Source organism: Pan paniscus, chromosome 12 (assembly GCF_029289425.2).
Source record: "Pan paniscus chromosome 12, NHGRI_mPanPan1-v2.0_pri, whole genome shotgun sequence".
Classification (NCBI taxonomy): Eukaryota; Metazoa; Chordata; class Mammalia; order Primates; family Hominidae; genus Pan; species Pan paniscus.
Genome location: NC_073261.2, coordinates 102,595,131 through 102,614,259, shown reverse-complemented (window position 1 = coordinate 102,614,259; position 19,129 = coordinate 102,595,131). Strand labels below are relative to the sequence as shown.

The following is a 19,129-nucleotide window of genomic DNA, read 5'->3' as shown; positions in this document are numbered from 1 at the left end:
ATCTAGCCTAAATTAAGCTTATCCCTGCTACTAGTTGCAGCCCTACTATACATTTGGGCACTTGATTATTTCAACTTAGCATTATATATTTATCATCTTTAAAGTGTCATGTCCAAGTCTTGAAATTCTAGCAAGATTTTAAGCTCCTGAATTACAAAAACGTACCCTATTTTTTAAAATTCCATGATAACAAGGAAAAACAACAAACAAAATTTCTGGAAATTTGTTCACAAATTATTAATATAAATTATTAGCGGCAAGAAAGGAGGGCTTATAGTGAATTAAGTTTGGGAAACGATGAGGTCCAAGGCTTTTTGCTGCAAAACTTCTAAGAGTATTATGATGACATGCAAAATAAATCTCTAAGGATGAAATAAAGTATGTAACATTTCACAAACTTATTTGATCAAGCTCTCTTTTTTCATGGAATATCTGCAGGTACTAGTTTCCCAAACATACTCTGGAAATAAGTACTATGTACCATTGAACTGAAGACAAAAAAAAAAGCAGTAAAATATTTGAATTTTTAAAATAATCCAAGTATATAGTTACTTGAATATCAATTTAAGTGAGTTTTGCACATTTATTTATTGGCCATTTGCATATTCTACTGGCTTTCAATTCCATTCAGAAGTATTTCTCAAACTGTTGTTTACATACTACTTGAATCAAAAATCACCTGCATTACTCATTAAAAATTACAACCTGCTGGACTGGAATCTCTGGAGGTGAAACGTTTTTTAACAAGGGCTTCCAAATGATTCTTAGTACACAAAAGTCTGAGGACCTCTGGCATATAACATACTTCAAGTATAATACAAAGCACATCATCCTAACTGCTACAATGTACTGGTATATTTACTTTTTTGTCACGAGAGGGTTTCAATCTTGATTTGGCTCTATGACAGAGACCTCAGAATAAAGAGGATTACCAAAGACTCCTTCCCTCCAAAGAAATCTAGGGATTTAAATAAAGTAAGCAACCACGATGTAAACAGGTACAAAATAATTACTTCAGCACCATTTAATTAACTTCAAGCTTTGGGAAAGCTTCTACCTACAAACCTGATGCTAACAATTCACCCTTAATAGGATGATCATAACCCTCAACCTTAACTTTTTCATCTTCCCTCAAAGCATTTTACTAGCTAATGATAACCTAACCCTTTGAGAGAAGGCGTTACCAGTTTCATGACAAAGATATTTAAAAGATTATGCAATCTACCCACAGCCATTTAGCAATCTGTGTCACAGTGATTATAATCCATGAGTAGGAAAAGTACCTCAGGCATAAGGGAAATAATTTCAGTTAACTAACATTTACTGATGACCTACTATGTACATAAGACGTGGAAGGCAGTGGTAAAAAAGATGGATAAGAACTACTTGAGGCCAAGCACAGTGGCTCACACCTGTAATCCCAACATTTTGGGAGACCCAGGCGGGAGGATCCTTGTGGCCAGGAGTTTGAAACCAGTCTGAGTAACACAGCAAGACCTGTCTCTTTAAATAAAATAAATAAATAAATAAATAAATAACCTATTTGATGTAGACTTTAAAGGATGTTTTTGGCCGGGCATGGTGGCTCACGCCTGTAATCTCAACACTGAGAGGTTGAGGTGGGCAGATTGTTTCAGCTCAGGAGTTCGAGCCCAGCCTGGGCAAAATGGCAAGACCGTGTCTCTACAAAAATATAGAAAAATTAGCCAGGTGTGCTGGTCCATGCCTGCAGTCCCAGCTACTTGGGAGGCTGAAGTGGGAGAATCACCTGAGCCCCAGCAGTTGAGGTTGCAGTGAGCCATAACCGCGTCACTGCACTCCAGTCTGGGCAACAGAGCAAGACTCTGTCTCAAAAATAAATAAATAAATAAATAAATAAATAAATGTTGTTTTCAAGTTTTCTATAGAAGTGGGAATATGTATTCTAACAACTTAATAATGGGGCACATAAAATACCAGAACACAATCCAAGGATGAGATAACTTCCAAGAGAAGTATAATAATAATAATGTAAAATCCTACAGAAATTAAATAATGAAAAGATATAGTCATCCCCACTTAAGCAACTTTTTTGTTTAATTCTAACCTCTTTGAATAGATAACTTTTTTCAACTTGTAAAAACCATTCTCTCCTTGACTTTTACAGTCCCTTAAACCATACTCATCAGCTACCATAAATAGTGACTATTATTCTGTCATAAATCTTAAAAAGTGAGGCAAAAGAACTTGAGAATAACTAGAAATGAATAGATGCCGCTCTGCTTTTCAAGGAAGGCTTCATGCCCGATCTAAATTTGTCAGAAATCTAAAAGCTGGATTTTAATCTAAAAACAAAAAGAATGAAGCCAAGTATAGCATTTAAAAATGAGAGATGCATGGAACTAAGTGAATTAGCAGACCACTAGATTAAATCAAAACTTGATGACAGCCTCATTTAGAATTGGGAAAATCAGAAAGAAGAAATTTAGTCCAGAAAACAAAATAACTAGATGAGCAATATCAGTGCTGTATTCAAAATAAATACAGTAAGGGCAGGTATAAAAAGTGCCGGTTGTTGTTGGTGTGGTGGTGGTGGTAGTGGTGATGGTGGTGTGGGGAGCCAGGGAACAGGTGATGACGGGAGAAGTATAATGCTGAATTAAAATTGGAAAGTTAGTTTGGAATTATAGCCAGAAATCTAAGGAGAGGTCTATCAGGCTATGGGAAACACACCTCTGAGATGAAGTGAGTTAAGGAGCAGAGACAGATATGAAACATGGTCATAAAAGAAAATGATCATAGTTAATGTACAGAGTATAAAAACAGAAGGGCAGAAGTCAAAACCTTAAAAAAATGCCTAATTAATGGGGATAAGCACAAGAGATGTCATAAAAATCAGAGACAAATATAGTCTCTCACTAAAACAAGAGGAGTTAAACTGCTCCAAAAAGACTTAACAGAAGAAAGCTGATAAACCTCAGGATTTGTAAGTAAGAGATCATTGTAACTTCTGACAGGGCAATGTCTGTGAAATGCGGGGTGGAAAACACTAGGTGAATAATGGAGCAAGTGGTGAGCAAGTACAGGTGATGACTACAGAGCTAGTCTTACAAAAGTGTCAGAATTAAAAAAGAAAGAATAGTTTAGAGTTGGAGGAAAGGATTTTCTTTCCTTTTTTTTTTTTTTTTTTTAAGAAAAGACAACCTGGCTTCTTATAGAAAAAAGGGAACTGTAACAGAGAATAAAACAAATTATTTAAAGGGTAAGTAAATGATGAGAGAAAACACCTCAAAGAGACAAAGAAAAAACAGAATAGGAACATTTTCCCCCAAGTTAGATCAGAAAATGTATGGGTGCAAATCAATCTCTTCCGATTTCCTTATAGGACAGGCTTTTTGTATACTTTTTTTCTTTAACAAGTATTCCTGTTTTCACAAGAAAGCTTAGAAGTGCAGTCAATTTCTTTTTCTTTCATTTATAAAAGGAATGCACAGAGGCAGTGGTTACCATGACTGCAAAAAACAAAACTCTGCACTGCTATTTATTTATTTAGGGCCAACACTATTCTACAAAGTCCTGAAATGGCAAGCATATAAAATGTTCTAAATTTTCCTCAAATATTCCAAGAACAAGGGCTTACTAGTTTAGTATTTCTAAGCAATCATCATGAAAGAATACAGAAAGAGAAAAAAATACATAGAAGCGACCTGTTAGTTTAGGAGATACAGAAAGATTTAAAAAGTCTATAATAATTTAAAATGCATTTTCTTCCACATAAAAATTTCTAAAAGGTAGTTTTTAAAAATCTGAAAATATTACATTATTTAAAATAAGAAAGAGACAATGTGGGTACTGAAAAATGCCACATGGTCAGGCATGATAGCTCATATCTATAATCCCAACACTTTGGGAGGCTGAGGTAAAAGGATCACTTAAGCCCATGAGTTCAAGAACAGCCTGGCCAACGAAGTAGACTCTGAGACTTGTCTCTACAAAAAGTTTAAAAATTAGCCGTGAGTAGTGGCACATGCCTGTGGTCCCAGCTACTCAGGAAGCTGAGGTAGGTGGATCGCTTGAGCCAGGGAGGTCCAGGCTGCAGTGAGCCATGATTACACCACTGCACTCCAGCTTGGGTGACAGAGTGAGACCCTGTTTCAAAAAAAGAAAAGAAAAGAAAAATGCCACAGACTCTGAAGTTGTACAGACAGGACCAATATTACATTGCAGCACTACCACTATAACTCAGAAACTACTATTTACCTCATGAGATTGTTAGAAGAATCAAGGAGGTACTGTAAGTAACAAATTTTATACCTACTGCCTCACAGTAGATACAATCTCAAGTAAGAATACTTGTTTGGCTTTATAGAATTAATGTAACTTCATAAGCTTATTAATTACTTTCAATAATTCATTCCTTCCACAAACAAAATTTATTAAGTGCCTGTTTTTGTGTTAGATACTAAAGATACTTAGGACTAAGGTAGTCCCTGCCTTTCATGGAAGTTAAAATTTAACTCCTTAAATTAGCTGGTAAAGGTATATGAAAATAGTGCTGATAGTATTGGGGAATGGGGTACAAATTGGTTTAGTCTCAATGTAAAGCAATTTGAGAAAACCTATGAAAATTTAAAATACACATTATTGTTAGACCCAGTAATTAATTCCACTTTATCTAAAAGAGAAAGGTCGGCTGGGCGCGGTGGCTCACACCTGTAATCCCGATACTTTGGGAAGCAGAGGCGGGCAGATCAGTTGAGGTCAGGAGTTCAAGACTAGCCTCGCCAACATGGTGAAACCCTGTCTCTACTAAAAATACAAAAAAAAAATTGGCCGGGTTTGGTAGTGGGCGCCTGTAATCCCAGCTACTCAGGAGACTGAGACAGGAGAATCACTTGAACCTGGAAGGCGGAGGTTGCAGTGAGCCGAGCTGGCACCACTGCACTCCAGCCTGGGCAAGAGAGGAAGACTCCATCTCAAAAAAAAAAGAAAGGTCATTTTCTGCTACACTATTTATAAAGTTAAAAGTATGGAGAAAACCTGCGTGCCAACCGGTTAAATATGTGGCAGTATAATGATACAAAGAAATATTAGAACTATTAGAAAGGCTCCTGGTCGATTTGGGGTGGAGAGTTCTGTAGATATCTATTAGGTCTGCTTGGTGCAGAGCTGAGTTCAATTCCTGGGTATCCTTGTTGACTTTCTGTCTCGTTGATCTGTCTAATATTGACTGTGGGGTGTTAAACTCATTTTATGAGGCCAGTATCATCCTGATACCAAAGCCAGGCAGAGACACAACCAAAAAAGAGAATTTTAGACCAATATCCTTGATGAACATTGATGCAAAAATCCTCAATAAAATACTGGCAAACTGAATCCAGCAGCACATCAAAAAGCTTATCCACCATGATCAAGTGGGCTTCATCCCTGGGATGCAAGGCTGGTTCAATATACGCAAATCAATAAATGTAATCCAGCATATAAACAGAACCAAAGACAAAAACCACATGATTATCTCAATAGATGCAGAAAAGGCCTTTGACAAAATTCAACAACCCTTCATGCTAAAAACTCTCAATAAATTAGGTACTGATGGGACGTATTTCAAAATAATAAGAGCTATCTATGACAAACCCACAGCCAATATCATACTGAATGGGCAAAAACTGGAAGCATTACCTTTGAAAACTGGCACAAGACAGGGATGCCCTCTCTCACCACTCCTATTCAACATAGTGTTGGAAGTTCTGGCCAGGGCAATCAGGCAGGAGAAGGAAATAAAGGGTATTCAATTAGGAAAAGAGGAAGTCAAATTGTCCCTGTTTGCAGATGACATGATTGTATATCTAGAAAATCCCACTGTCTCGGCCCAAAATCTCCTTAAGCTGATAAGCAACTTCAGCAAAGTCTCAGGATACAAAATCAATGTGCAAAAATCACAAGCATTCTCACACACCAACAACAGACAAACAGAGAGCCAAATCATGAGTGAACTCCCATTCACAATTGCTTCAAAGAGAATAAAATACCTAGGAATCCAACTTACGAGGGATGTGAAGGACCTCTTCAAGGAGAACTACAAACCACTGCTCAAGGAAATAAAAGAGGATACAAACAAATGGAAGAACATTCCATGCTCATGGGTAGGAAGAATCAATATCATGAAAATGGCCATACTTCCCAAGGTAATTTACAGATTCAATGCCATCCCTATCAAGCTACCAATGACTTTCTTCACAGAATTGGAAAAAACTACTTTAAAGTTTTTAAACTTTAAACTTGGTTCATATGGAACCAAAAAAGAGTCCCCCATTGCCAAGTCAATCCTAGGCCAAAAGAACAAAGCTGGAGGCATCACACTACCTGACTTCAAACTGTATTACAAGGCTACAGTAACCAAAACAGCATGGTACTGGTACCAAAACAGAGATATAGAACAATGGAACAGAACAGAGCCCTCAGAAATAACGCCACATATCTACAACTATCTGATCTTTGACAAACCTGACAAAAACAAGCAATGGGGAAAGGATTCCCTATTTAATAAATGGTGCTGGGAAAACTGGCTAGCCATATGTACAAAGCTGAAACTGGATCCCTTCCTTACACCTTATACAAAAATCAATTCAAGATGGATTAAAGACTTAAGCGTTAGACCTAAAACCATAAAAACCCTAGAAGAAAACCTAGGCATTACCATTCAGGACATAGGCATGGGCAAGGACTTCGTGTCTAAAACACCAAAAGCAATGGCAACAAAAGACAAAATTGACAAATGGGATCTAATTAAAACTAAAGAGCTTCTGCACAGCAAAAGAAACGACCATCAGAGTGAACAGGCAACCTACAAAATGGGAGAAAATTTTCGCAACCTACTCATCTGACAAAGGGCTAATATCCAGAATCTACAATGAACTCAAACAAATTTACAAGAAAAAACTCCATCAACAAGTGGGTGAAGGATATGAACAGACACTTCTCAAAAGAAGACATTTATGCAGCCAAAAAACACGTGAAAAAATGCTCACCATCACTGGCCATCAGAGAAATGCAAATCAAAACCACAGTGAGATACCATCTCACACCAGTTAGAATGGCAATCATTAAAAAGTCAGAAAACAACAGGTGCTGGAGAGGATGTGGAGAAACAGGAACACTTTTACACTGTTGGTGGGACTGTACACTAGTTCAGCCCTTGTGGAAGTCAGTGTGGCGATTCCTCAGGGATCTAGAACTAGAAATACCATTTGACTCAGCCATCCCATTACTGGGTATATACCCAAAGGACTATAAATCATGCTGCTATAAAGACACACGCACGCGTATGTTTATTGCGGCATTATTCACAATAGCAAAGACTTGGAACCAACCCAAATGTCCAACAATGATAGACTGCATTAAGAAAATGTGGCACATATACACCATGGAATACTATGCAGCCATAAAAAATGACGAGTTCATGTCCTTTGTAGGGATATGGATGAAACTGGAAATCATCATTCTCAGTAAACTATCGCAAGAAAAAAAAAAACAAACACCGCATATTCTCACTCATAGGTGGGAATTGAACAATGATAACACATGGACACAGGAAGGGGAACATCACACTCTGGAGACTGTTGTGGGGTGGGGGGAGGGATAGCATTGGGAGATATATCTAATGCTAGATGACGAGTTAGTGGGTGCAGTGCACCAGCATGGCACATGTATACATATGTAACTAACCTGCACATTGTGCACATGTACCCTAAAACTTAAAGTATAATAATCATAAAAAAAAAAAAAAAAGAAAGGCTCCTGGTCAACAGTGTGAGGGAAAAAAAAGAAATATTAGCCATCAAGAAAAATGAAATAAGCCAGATGTGGTGGCTCACACCTGTAATCCCAGCATTTTGGGAGACCCAAAGCATGGTGGCACATGCCTGTAGTCCCAGCTACTCAGGAGGCTGAGGTGGGAGATCACTTGAGTCTAGGAGGTCAAGGCTGCAGTGAGCCATGACTGCACCACTGCACTCCAGCCTGGGTGACAAAGTGAGACATTGCCTCCAAATATATATATATATACACATACATACATACATACATATATATATATACACACACACACACATACACATATATATACATACATACATATATATATTATACATACACACACATTGCACATGTACCTATGGGTATAACCTATGGGTTGTTTATATGTGCATATGTGTGTGACACACATATAAACCCATAGCACATGTGCCATGGTCAGAAGGATGTACAGCAGCTTTAACAGTGGTTATCCCTCGGAAGAACAAACTGGAGAAATTAGGGGAGCAGGGAAAAAGGCCCTTTTTTTCTGTGTATGTACATATTATTTGAAATATTTATTTCATTATAATGTGTAGAAAATAAAACAAAACAAAGTAATATTTATTTCATACTTTTTAAGTAAGAATAAAATATTTTTCCAAAGAGCTGAGGTTGAGTCTTGCATAAGTTTGGGTTTTTTTTTTTTTTTTTTTTTTTGGTTTTGAAGAGATGAGATATTATTGCCAGGCTGGAGTGCAGTGGTATGATCATAACTCACTACAGCCTCAAACTCCTAGGCTCAAGCGATCCTCTCACCTTAGCTTCCCAAGTAGCTGAGACTACAGGCACACACGACCATATCAGGCTAATTTTTTGTTTTTTTAATAGCAGTGAGGTCTCACTTTGTTTCCCAGACTGGTATCAAACTCCTGGCCTCAAGTGATCCTCCGACCTTGGCCTCCCAAAATGCTGGGAATACAGGTGTGAGCCACTGTGTCCACTCTTGCATACTCTTTTTTTTTTTTTTTTTTAGACAAGAGTTTTGCTCTTGTTGCCCAGGCTGGAGTGCAATGGCGCGATCTCAGCTCACTGCAACCTCCACCTCCCGGGTTCAAGTGATTCTCCAGCCTCAACCTCCTGAGTAGCTGGGATTACAAGCATGCACCACGATGCTCAGCTAATTTTGTATTTTTAGTACAGACGGGGTTTCTCCATGTTGGTCAGGCTGGTCTCGAACTCCCGACCTCAGGTGATTCACCTGCCTAGGCCTCCCAAAGTGCTGAGATTACAGGCGTGAGCCACTGCGCCCGGTCTGCATACTCTTTTATCTTCATTGTCTGGTCACTCAATTGCAGCAATTAAAGAAAGGCACTTTCATTTCCAGTTGAACTGCTACAAATTTTTTTAAAAGAGATGGTGTCAGCTGGGTGCAGTGGCTCGCACCTGTAATCCCAGCAGTTTGGGAGGCCGAGGCAGGTGGATCACCTGAGGTCAGAAGTTTGAGACCAGCCTGACCAATATGATGAAAGTCCTTCTCTGCTAAAAATACAAAAATTAGCTGGGCGTGGGGGAGCACGCCTGTAGTTCCAGCTCTTGGGAGGCTGAGGTACAATAATCGCTTGAACCTAGGAGGCGGAGGTTGCAGTGAGCCGGGGTCGCACCACTGCACTCCAGCCTGGGCAACAGAGCAAGACTCTGTCTCAAAAAAATATATAGGGTAAGAAGAGAGGAAGAACAGTGGAGGAGCACGTTAAAGAGTCTGTAGTAAAAGGTAACACAGGCCGGGTGCAGCAGCTCACACCTGTAATCCCAGCACTTTGGGAGGCCAAGGTGGGCAGATCACCTGAAGTCGGGAGTTCGAGACCAGCCTGACCAACATGGAGAAACCCCATCTCTACTAAAAATACTAGCTGGTCGTAGTGGCGCATGCCTGTAATGCCAGCTACTCGGGAGGCTGAGGCAGGAGAACTGCTTGAACCCAGGAGGCAGAAGTTGCAGTGAGCCGAGATCGCACCATTGCACTCCAGCCTGGGCAAAAAGAGCGAAACTCCATCTGAAAAAAAAAAGAAAAGAGGTAACGTTTTTTAAAGAAAAAATGAGAGTTAATTGGCTAGGCACAGTGGCTTACACCTGTAATCCCAGCACTTTGGGAGGCCAAGGTAGGCAGATCGCTTGAGCCCAGGAGTTTGAAACCAGCTTGGCATCTGGGTGAAACCCCATCTCTACAAAAAATACAAAAAATTAGCCAGGCGTAGTGGCACATGCTTGTAGTCCCAGCTACTTGGGAGGCTGAGGTGGGAGGATCACCTGAGCCCAGAAGGTCAAGGCTGCAGTGAGCCTTGATCGTGCCTCTTCACTCCAGCCTGGATGACAGGGTGAGATCTTATCCCAAAAAGAAACGAGAAGAAGAAGAGGAGAAAGAAGAGAACAGACGAAGGGGAGGGGGAGGGGGAGGGGGAGAGGGCGAAGCGAAGCTAATAAATACAAGTCTTAAGAACAATCACACATACACACACAAAGCAAAACGTATAACTTAAAACCAGCAGTGACTCATGCTTGTAATCCTAGCACTTTGCGAGGCCAAGGCAGGTGGATCACCTGAAGTCAGGAGTTCGAGAGCAGCCTGGCCAACATGGTGAAACCTTGTCTCTACTAAAAATACAAAAATTAGCCAGGTGTGGTGGTGCATGCCTGTAACCCCAGCTACTCAGGAGGCTGGGGCAGGAGAATTGCTCGAACCTGGGAGGCGGCGGTTGCAGTGAGCCAAGATCACGCCATTGCATACTCCAGCCTGGGTGACAGAACAAGACTCCATCTCAAAAAAAAAAAAAAAAAAGTAGAAGATGCACAAATTTGACTTAGTGAATATCTATAATCCTACACCCCTAACTGCAGAATACATATTCTTTTCCAGTGTTCATGAAACATTTACCAAAATAACCATAAACAAAATGTCAGAACAAATTTCAAAAGACTGAAATCATATGCAGTTATGTTCTCTGAGCACAATGGAATTAAGCTAGAAGTAATTAACAAAACTATAAACGGAAAGTAGGCCGGGTACAGTGACTCATACCTGTGATCCAAGCACTTAGGAAGGCCAAGGTGGGAGGATCGCTTGAGTCTAGGAATTTGAGGCCAGCCTGGGCAACAAAGGGAGATAACAAGACCCTTTCTAACAAAAAAAAATTTTCTAATTACCCAGGCCTGGTGGCACACACCTGTAGTCCTAGCTACTTGGGAGGCTGAGACAGAAGGATCACTTGAGTCCAGGAGTTCAAGGCTACAGTGGGCTACGATCATGCCACTGTACTCCAGCTTGAGTGAGAGAGTGAGACCCCATCTCAAAAAAAAACGAAAGGAAAAGAAATGCCCAACTGTTTGGAAAGTAAGCAACATACTTCTAGATAACCAATGGATGAAAGAAGAAAGCAAAAAGGAAATTAAAATCTATTCTAAAATAAAATTTACTTTAAAAAAAACACCAGAATTTGAAAAATAACAAAAATAATTTCAACAACAACAAAAATTAGGTAGAATCTTAATATGGGGCCGGGCACAATGGCTCACATCTGTAATCCCAGCACTTTGGGAGGCCGAAGTAGGCAGATCACCTGAGGTTAAGAGTTCGAGACCAGCCTGGCCAACACAGTGAAACCCCCATCCCTACTAAAAACACAAAAATTAGCCAGGCATGCATGCTGGCCCATGCCTGTAATTTCAGCTACTCGGGAGGCCGAGACAGGAGAATCACTGGAAAACAGGAGACACAGGTTGCAGTGAGCCGAGATGGAGCCACTGCACTCTAGCCTGGGTGACAGAGCAAGAATCTGTCTCAAAAATAAATAAACAAATAAATAAAAAGACTCTTAATATGGAACAAGAGATTTTTGAGTATCTGACCAATCAATAAGTTCACATTATAACCCATCTCTTAATGTTTTCCATCATACATTTTTATTTTTCTACATCTAACAGAAAATATACATTTTTCCCCAGCACACAATAAACATTTACCAAAACTGACAATATATTAGGCCACAAAGAAAGCATCCAATCCTACAAAAGAAATATACAAACTATGTTAAGTGAGAGATGTTCCATGCTGTTAGACAGGCTAACAATTTGAAGGTGTCAATTCTCTACAGATTAATCTATGAATTCAATATATTTCCAATCAAAATTCTAGTGGGGGCCAGGCGCAGTGGCTCACTCACGCCTGTAATCCCAGCACTTTGGGAGGCCACTGCGGGCAGATCACTTGAGGTCAGGAGTTCGAGACCAGCCTGGCCAATATGGTGAAACCCCATCTCTACTAAAAATACAAAAATTAGCTGGGCGTGGGTGCGCATGCCTGTAATCCCAGCTACTTGGGAGGCTGAAGCAGGAGAATTGCTTTAACCTGGGAGGTGGAGGCTGCAGTGAGCCGAGATCATGCCACTGCACTCCAGGCTGGGCAACAGAGCAAGACTCTCTTGAGAAAAAAAAAAAAAAATTCGAGTTGGATCTTCTGAGTAACTCTATAATCTCAATTGAAATTAAAATTGAAAAACAACCCCCAAACATCTAAGTCAACCTTGAAAAATAACAAAAAGGAGAAACTTGTCCTTTAAGATATTAAGACATAACTCAAAACCATAGTATGAAAAATAGTATTGGCCTGGTAGAACGGCTCATGCCTGTAATCCCAACACTCTGGGAGGCTGAGGCGAGAGGATTGCTTGAGCCTAGGTGGTCGAGGCTTCAGTGAGCTATGATCACGCCAGGGCACTCAAGCCTGGGTGACAGAGCAGGACCCTGGTCAAAAAAAACCACACCAGTATGGACCAGGCATGGTGGCTTACACCTGTAATCCCAACACTTCACGAGGCCAGGGCAGGAGTTCAAGACCACCTGGGCAACATAGCAATACCCCTGTCTCTACAAAAAATTTTAAAAAACAAAAAAAAAGTATAGTATTGCCATAAGCATAAACAGACCAACAGAAAAGAACAGAGAGATCAGAACAACATACATGAGAACTTAATGTATTACAAAGTGGCACCACAAAGGACAGGTTGTCTATCAGAATGAACAAAATGAATCAAAAACCTAAATAGTAAAACTATATGTGTGTACAAAGTCACAATGTAAACAGTATCCTTTAGTGTGGGACCAAAAAAAGTCAAAACTCACGAATCTCTAATTACTCTTGAAAAATAATAATAAAATAGCAACTCCAGTAGAAAATAGCAAAATGGGCAAAAACAAATCTTAACAGGCATTTTAGAGAAAAGGAAAGCAAAAAAAGTTAGTATGGACATAAAGAGTTACCCAAATAGTAACTAAAGAAAGGCTATTAAAAAGGTAGCTCACGCCAAATATTGGCAGGGAAGTGGAGATACAAGAACTCTCGGCCTGGTGCGGTGGCTCACACCTGTAATCCCAGCACTTTGGTAGGCCGAGGCAGGCAGATCATGAGGTCAGGAGATCGAGACCATCCTGGCTAACACAGCGAAACCCCGTCTCTCCTAAAAATACCAAAAAAAATTAGCCGGGCGAGGTGGCGGGCACCTGTAGTCCCAGCTACTCGGGAGGCTGAGGCAGGAGAATGGCGTGAACCCCGGGGGGCGGAGACTGCAGTGAGCCAAGATCGCGCCACTGCACTCCAGCCTGGGCAACAGCGAGACTCCGTCTCAAAAAAAAAAAAAAAAAAAAAGAACTCTCATACACTATACTCCTATGAGTGGAGATTAGAGCAGCACATATAGAAGTAATACTTACTTTAAGTACACATATACTTTTCCACTCTTGGTGTCTATCTCAAAGAAATTCCCACACCAAGTCTACAAGGGACATTGCATCAGGGTATTAACTGCAGCAATATTTGCAGTAGCAGAGAGTAGGAAGCAATTTAGGTACCTATCTCTTGAGGGTGGATAGTTAAAATGCAATTAATTGACCCTACAAAGTACTATGTAGCAGGTGGGAGTAGTGACTGTATGTATACAGAGTTACTACATGGATGAAAATATAATGGTTAAGAGAAAATAATAAAATAAGCTCTATAGCTAAATATCACTTATGAAAACTTAAAAGACATATATATAAACCAACACAGTAACCAAGTATTCTATCATCTAAACATGTTAAATAGAGGGTTGAGGGCATTAATAATTATTTTGGGACAAGCATAAACTGTGCATGTGCCAGACAGGTCAGTACTATCCTAGGCTAATGGGGACATACGGTCACCCTACCTATTAACCACTGTTCTCTGTAACCCAGGAAAACAAAGTCTTGATTAAAAAAAAAAAAAATCCAACTCACTATTTTAAAAAAAAGCGTATTGCTATGTTGTCCAGGCTGGACTCCTGGGCTCAAGCCATCCTTCCCTGCTCAGCCTCTTGAGTAGCTGGGATTACAGGTGTAAACAACCATGTCTGGCTACCGATTCTTTTTTTTTTTTTTTTTTTTTGAGACGGAGTCTTGCTCTGTCGCCAGGCTAGAGTACAGTGGCGCGATCTCAGCTCACTGCAGCCTCCTCCTCCTGGGTTCAAGCGATTCCCCTGCCTCAGCCTCCCAAATAGCTGGGATTACAAGCACATGCCACCAAGCCCAGCTAATTTTTTTGTATTTTAGTAGAGACGGGGTTTCACCATATTGATCAGGCTACTCTCGAACTCCTGACCTCATGATCCGCCTGCCTCAGCCTCCCAAAGTGCTGGGATTACAGGCATGAGCCACCGCGCCTGGCCTCAATTCATTATTTTGCTTTTAACTATGCTGACTTCCTACACTTCAGATCATCAGTGAAATATAAACCACAAAAATATGCTAAAACCCTTACATAACTTATTTGGAGGTTATGATCATTCATCATCATGGATACTTACAAACTAATTACATTAATAAGTAAAATTTTGTAACATAGTTTTATACCTTCTGTTACAATCTCAACCTAAGATCTCTTACAGACAAATTCTTCCAGAAGTACATAATGCCCAAATATAAAGAGTTAATAAAATCCAAAGAGTCAGTATTCCACACAGTTGTAAAATAGGGAATAGTTTTAGGTTAGGCTGAAAGAGTTCACTATTCTTTCATTATCTTGTCAAGGGTCAAATTTATTCCATAACTGATTCATCTTCACCACTTTTAGAGGAAAAAGTTTCCTAACACTAAAAGTTTTAAATAACAAATCAAAGTTTTAATCCAAGAAGTTTAATTTTCCACATTTCTCTGAAATTAGATTCCTACCAAAAACAAAACACAATGGTTGACAATTTTTTTAACCAACTTCTAAATTTAAGTCCAAAAATAATGGCTGACAAGTTTTTAAAGTAATTTCTAAATTCAAGTCCAAAAATATCAGACCACTCCAATCATCCTCTCTAATACTCCAAACCCTAATCACAAAACCAGATCTTAGTACAACTAACCAGATAATATGCAAGAAAGTTGTCTGGCACGTAAGAATAATTCCCTCTAACCATAGGTTTCTGCCAAATCTCTAAAATAATATCCTATTTCTTCACTTAATTCTAAATTTGCCACAAAAATGTAGTGTTAAAGACCTTAAAGGCCCAAAAGGAGACAAGAACGGGTATAAACTTCAGATATAATGATTAAACAAAAGTAACTTTAGGGTGCTTTTGGCCCCTCTCTAAAACCCACACAGGAAGTGAGCCTGGAAACAGCAGCCCCTAGGCAGGCTGCTAAGTCACCTAAACAAATGTAGATGAAAGGGCACTAGACCTGAGGGAAGGGCTATTTTTTTATGGCATGTATTTGTCTCCTCCACTAGACTTTAAGTACATACCATGAAGCAGGGACTGTGTTTTATTCTCCACCTGCTTTCAACCCAAACACAATGCTAGATTCTTGGGATTCAGACAAGCATAATGATACAACTCCAGGAGTGCCATTCACATAGACTACAGCGTGAATGGTGCTTCCTGGACTTCTATGATTTTGCAACTCAGAAAGAACCAAAAATGTTTGCCCACATGGCACTTACATTTTAGTGTAGTAGCTGCTCGATATTTACTGAATGAATGAATGAATGAATGAACGAACAAAGGAACAAGCAAGCCTCACCATCAAAAACTAGGCTCTGGATTACCTCCAAATTTCTATCTGGCAAGACTAGAGAACATACTTTCTGGGTATTTTAAGCACCACTCCTTTCAGGATTCCAATTTGGGTCCTAGAACACAGATATAAACTAACAATGCTAAAGATGTTTAATTTATTAATGCAAATCTTCACATATAAATATGCTATATAATGTCTTTTCAAGAGGTTTAAAGTATGAAACATTTTTTCAAATGGAAAACTTTACTCCCCCTAGAGATAGTTTCCCACAGCAATAAACGCAAATGTATACACTGTAAATTAATATCACCAAGTAGAGAGAAAGATAGTAGCACAAGTATACCTCTAATAGAGACCACAAGGCCCAGACTCTCAGTCTGCTTACAGGGATTTTTTTTTTTTCCCAAAGCCAACTTAAAAATACTGAGAAGAGCCAGGTGCAGTGGCTCATACCTGAAATCCCAGCTACTCGGCAGGCTGAGTTAGGAGGACTGCTTGAAGCCAGTAGTTCAAAACCAGCCTGGGCAACATAGTGAGACTCCTGTCTGGAAAAATAAAAATATAGCCAGGCGCGGTGGCTCACGCCTATAATCCCAGCACTTTGGGAGGCCAAGGCGGGGTGATCACCTGAGGTCAGGAGTTCAAGACCAGCCTGACCAACATGGAGAAACCCTGTCTCTACTAAAAATACAAAATTAGCCAGGCATGGTGACGCAAGCCTGTAATCGCAGCTACTCGGGAGGCTGAGGCAGGAGAATCGCTTGAACGCCAGAGGCAGAGGTTATGGTGAGTCATTGAACTCCAGCCTGGGCAACAAGAGCGAAACTCTGTCTCAAAAAAAAAAGAAAAAAAGAAAAGAAAGAGAAAAATATAAGCCAGGAGCAGTAGCTCACTCCTGTAATCCCACACTTTAGGAAGCCAAGGCAGGAAGATTTCTTGAGCCCAAGAGTTTGAGACCAGCTTGGGCAACATAGCAAAACCTTGTCTCTACAAAAAAAAAAAAAAAAATAGCCAGGTGTGGTAACACATGTCTGTAGTCCCAGTTACTCAGAGGCTGTGATGGGAGAATCCACTGAACTCAGGAGGTCAAGGCTGCAACGAGCTGTGATTGCACGACTGCACTCCAGCCTGAGCAACACAGCAAGATCCTGTCTCAAAAAATACATATATACTACATATATGCCTACTATGTACCCACAAAAAAAATTAAAAAATAAAAAATGAAACAAAAAATATAAATATACACATATATAATATTAAGGAAAAATACTGCAAAACAATCTCTGTACAATATGCCTGCTCCTCTCCCTACACACTGCCTCCTGAAATCAGGCTGCAGAAAATTACTGAAAATTATTGTCCTATATTTCATATCCCTATATGCTACTATTCACACTTTCAGTCCCAATACACTCCTAGACACCACAATTCCAGATAGGCAGGTAAAAGTTGTCTATAAACAGTAGGTATACTTACAGTATACAACAGCTGCCACCTTCACTTTTTCAGATTTTGGTGGAAACTACTGATTGAACAACATCAAAGAGTAATGATAAGTGAGGTAAAGAACTACAGATGAAACAAGATATACAAGTAGAGAAGACAGAACTAGATTTAAATATTACCTTTAGCCTTCCACAGGCCACTTAACCTCTTAGGCAACTCAGTTTCCTCAGCTATAAAATGCGAGTATCATCACTTGCCTTGCAGAGTTGTTACAAGGATTGAATGAGACAGCATTAAACAACACCTGGCACGTATGAGATGCTAAATAAACCTTGGTTTACTCTTCTCCTTATTAGGGCAAAATGCAACAAGTGAGTATAGCAAAAAAGAAAGATTGTCGGCTAGGCATGGTGGTGCACACCTGTAACCCTAACACTTTGGAAGGCCAAGGTGGGAGGATTGCTTGAGGCCAGTAGTTCGAGACTAGCCTGGCCAACATAAAAAGACCCCATCTCTATTAAAAAAAAAAAAAGAGAGAGAGAGAGAGAGATTGTCAATGTGAAAATAATTTAAAGTGAGTCATACTTTCCATTAATTCACTCAAAAAGTATTAACTGGCCAGGCGCAGTGGCTGTAATCCCAGCACTTTGGGAGGCCGGGGTGGGTGGACTGCTCAAGCCCAGGAGCTCAAGACCAGCCTGGGCAATGTGGCGAAACCCCATCTCTACAAAAAATACAAAAATTAGCTGACTGTGGTGGCTTGTGCCTGTAGTCCCAGCTATTCGGGAGGTTAAGGTGGGAGGATCACTTGAGCCCAAGAGGCAAAGATTGCAGCAAGCCAAGATCATGCCACTGCACTCCAGCCTGGGAGACAAAGTGAGAGCTTCTCAAAAAAAAAGTATTAGGGGCCGGGTGCAGTGGCTCACACCTGTAATCCCAGCACTTTGAGAGGCCGAGGCGGGCAAATCACCTAAGGTCAGGAGTTCCAGACCAGCCTGTTCAACACAGTGAAACCCCATCTCTTCTAAAAATACAAAAATTAGCCGGGTGAGGTGGCGCATGTCTGTAATCCCAGCTGCTCAGGAGGCTGAGGCAGGAGAATCACTTGAACCCAGGAAGCACACAGATTACGGTGAGCTGAGGTCGCACCATTGTACTCCAGCCTGGGCAACAAGAGGGAAACTGTTTCAAAAAAAAAAAAAAAAAGTAATTAGGCCAGGCACAGTGGCTCACACCTGTAATCCCAGAACTTTCAGAGGCCGAGGCAGGCAGATCACCTGAGGTCAGGATTTCAAGACCAGCCTGGCTAACATGGCAAAACCTCGTCTCTACTAAAAATACAAAAATTAGCCAGACGTGGTGGCTCACGTCTGTAATCCTGGCTACTCAGGAGGCTGAGGCAGGAGAATCTCTGGAACCCGCAAAGCGGAGGTTGCAGTGAGGCGACATGGAGCCACTGTACTCCAGCCTGGGCAACAGAGAGAGACTCTGCCTCAAAAAAAAAAAAAAAAAGTATTAATTGGGCACTGACTGACACACGCTGTTCTAGGCACTCAGGATACAGGTTTCAACATAATAGTCTCTGTCTTTAAAGAACACACAAAAAAAAGAGTTCCACCAAAACATTCGACGAGTAGAGGACCAGAAGTCTTACCACACTAAGTATCCATGCCATTCATTTAGCACCTACTTTGAACCAATTTACTTAATAACTTCTCATATGCATACCATTTGCACATTTGCAGTACTGAGGGTAAAAACTGTGTTTTATTTATCCTCTATTCTCAAAGTCCTATAACCATGATAGTCTCAAAATGGGTCAGCTCCTTGAAAT

General features: G+C 40.3%; 1 protein-coding gene across 4 annotated transcripts in view; it reads right to left on the bottom strand.

The window, feature by feature from the left end:
• The window catches only part of ATAD2B (ATPase family AAA domain containing 2B), a 178,019-nt gene that overhangs the window by 152,173 nt on the left and 6,717 nt on the right, over positions 1-19,129 (bottom strand). The window lies entirely within an intron of this gene.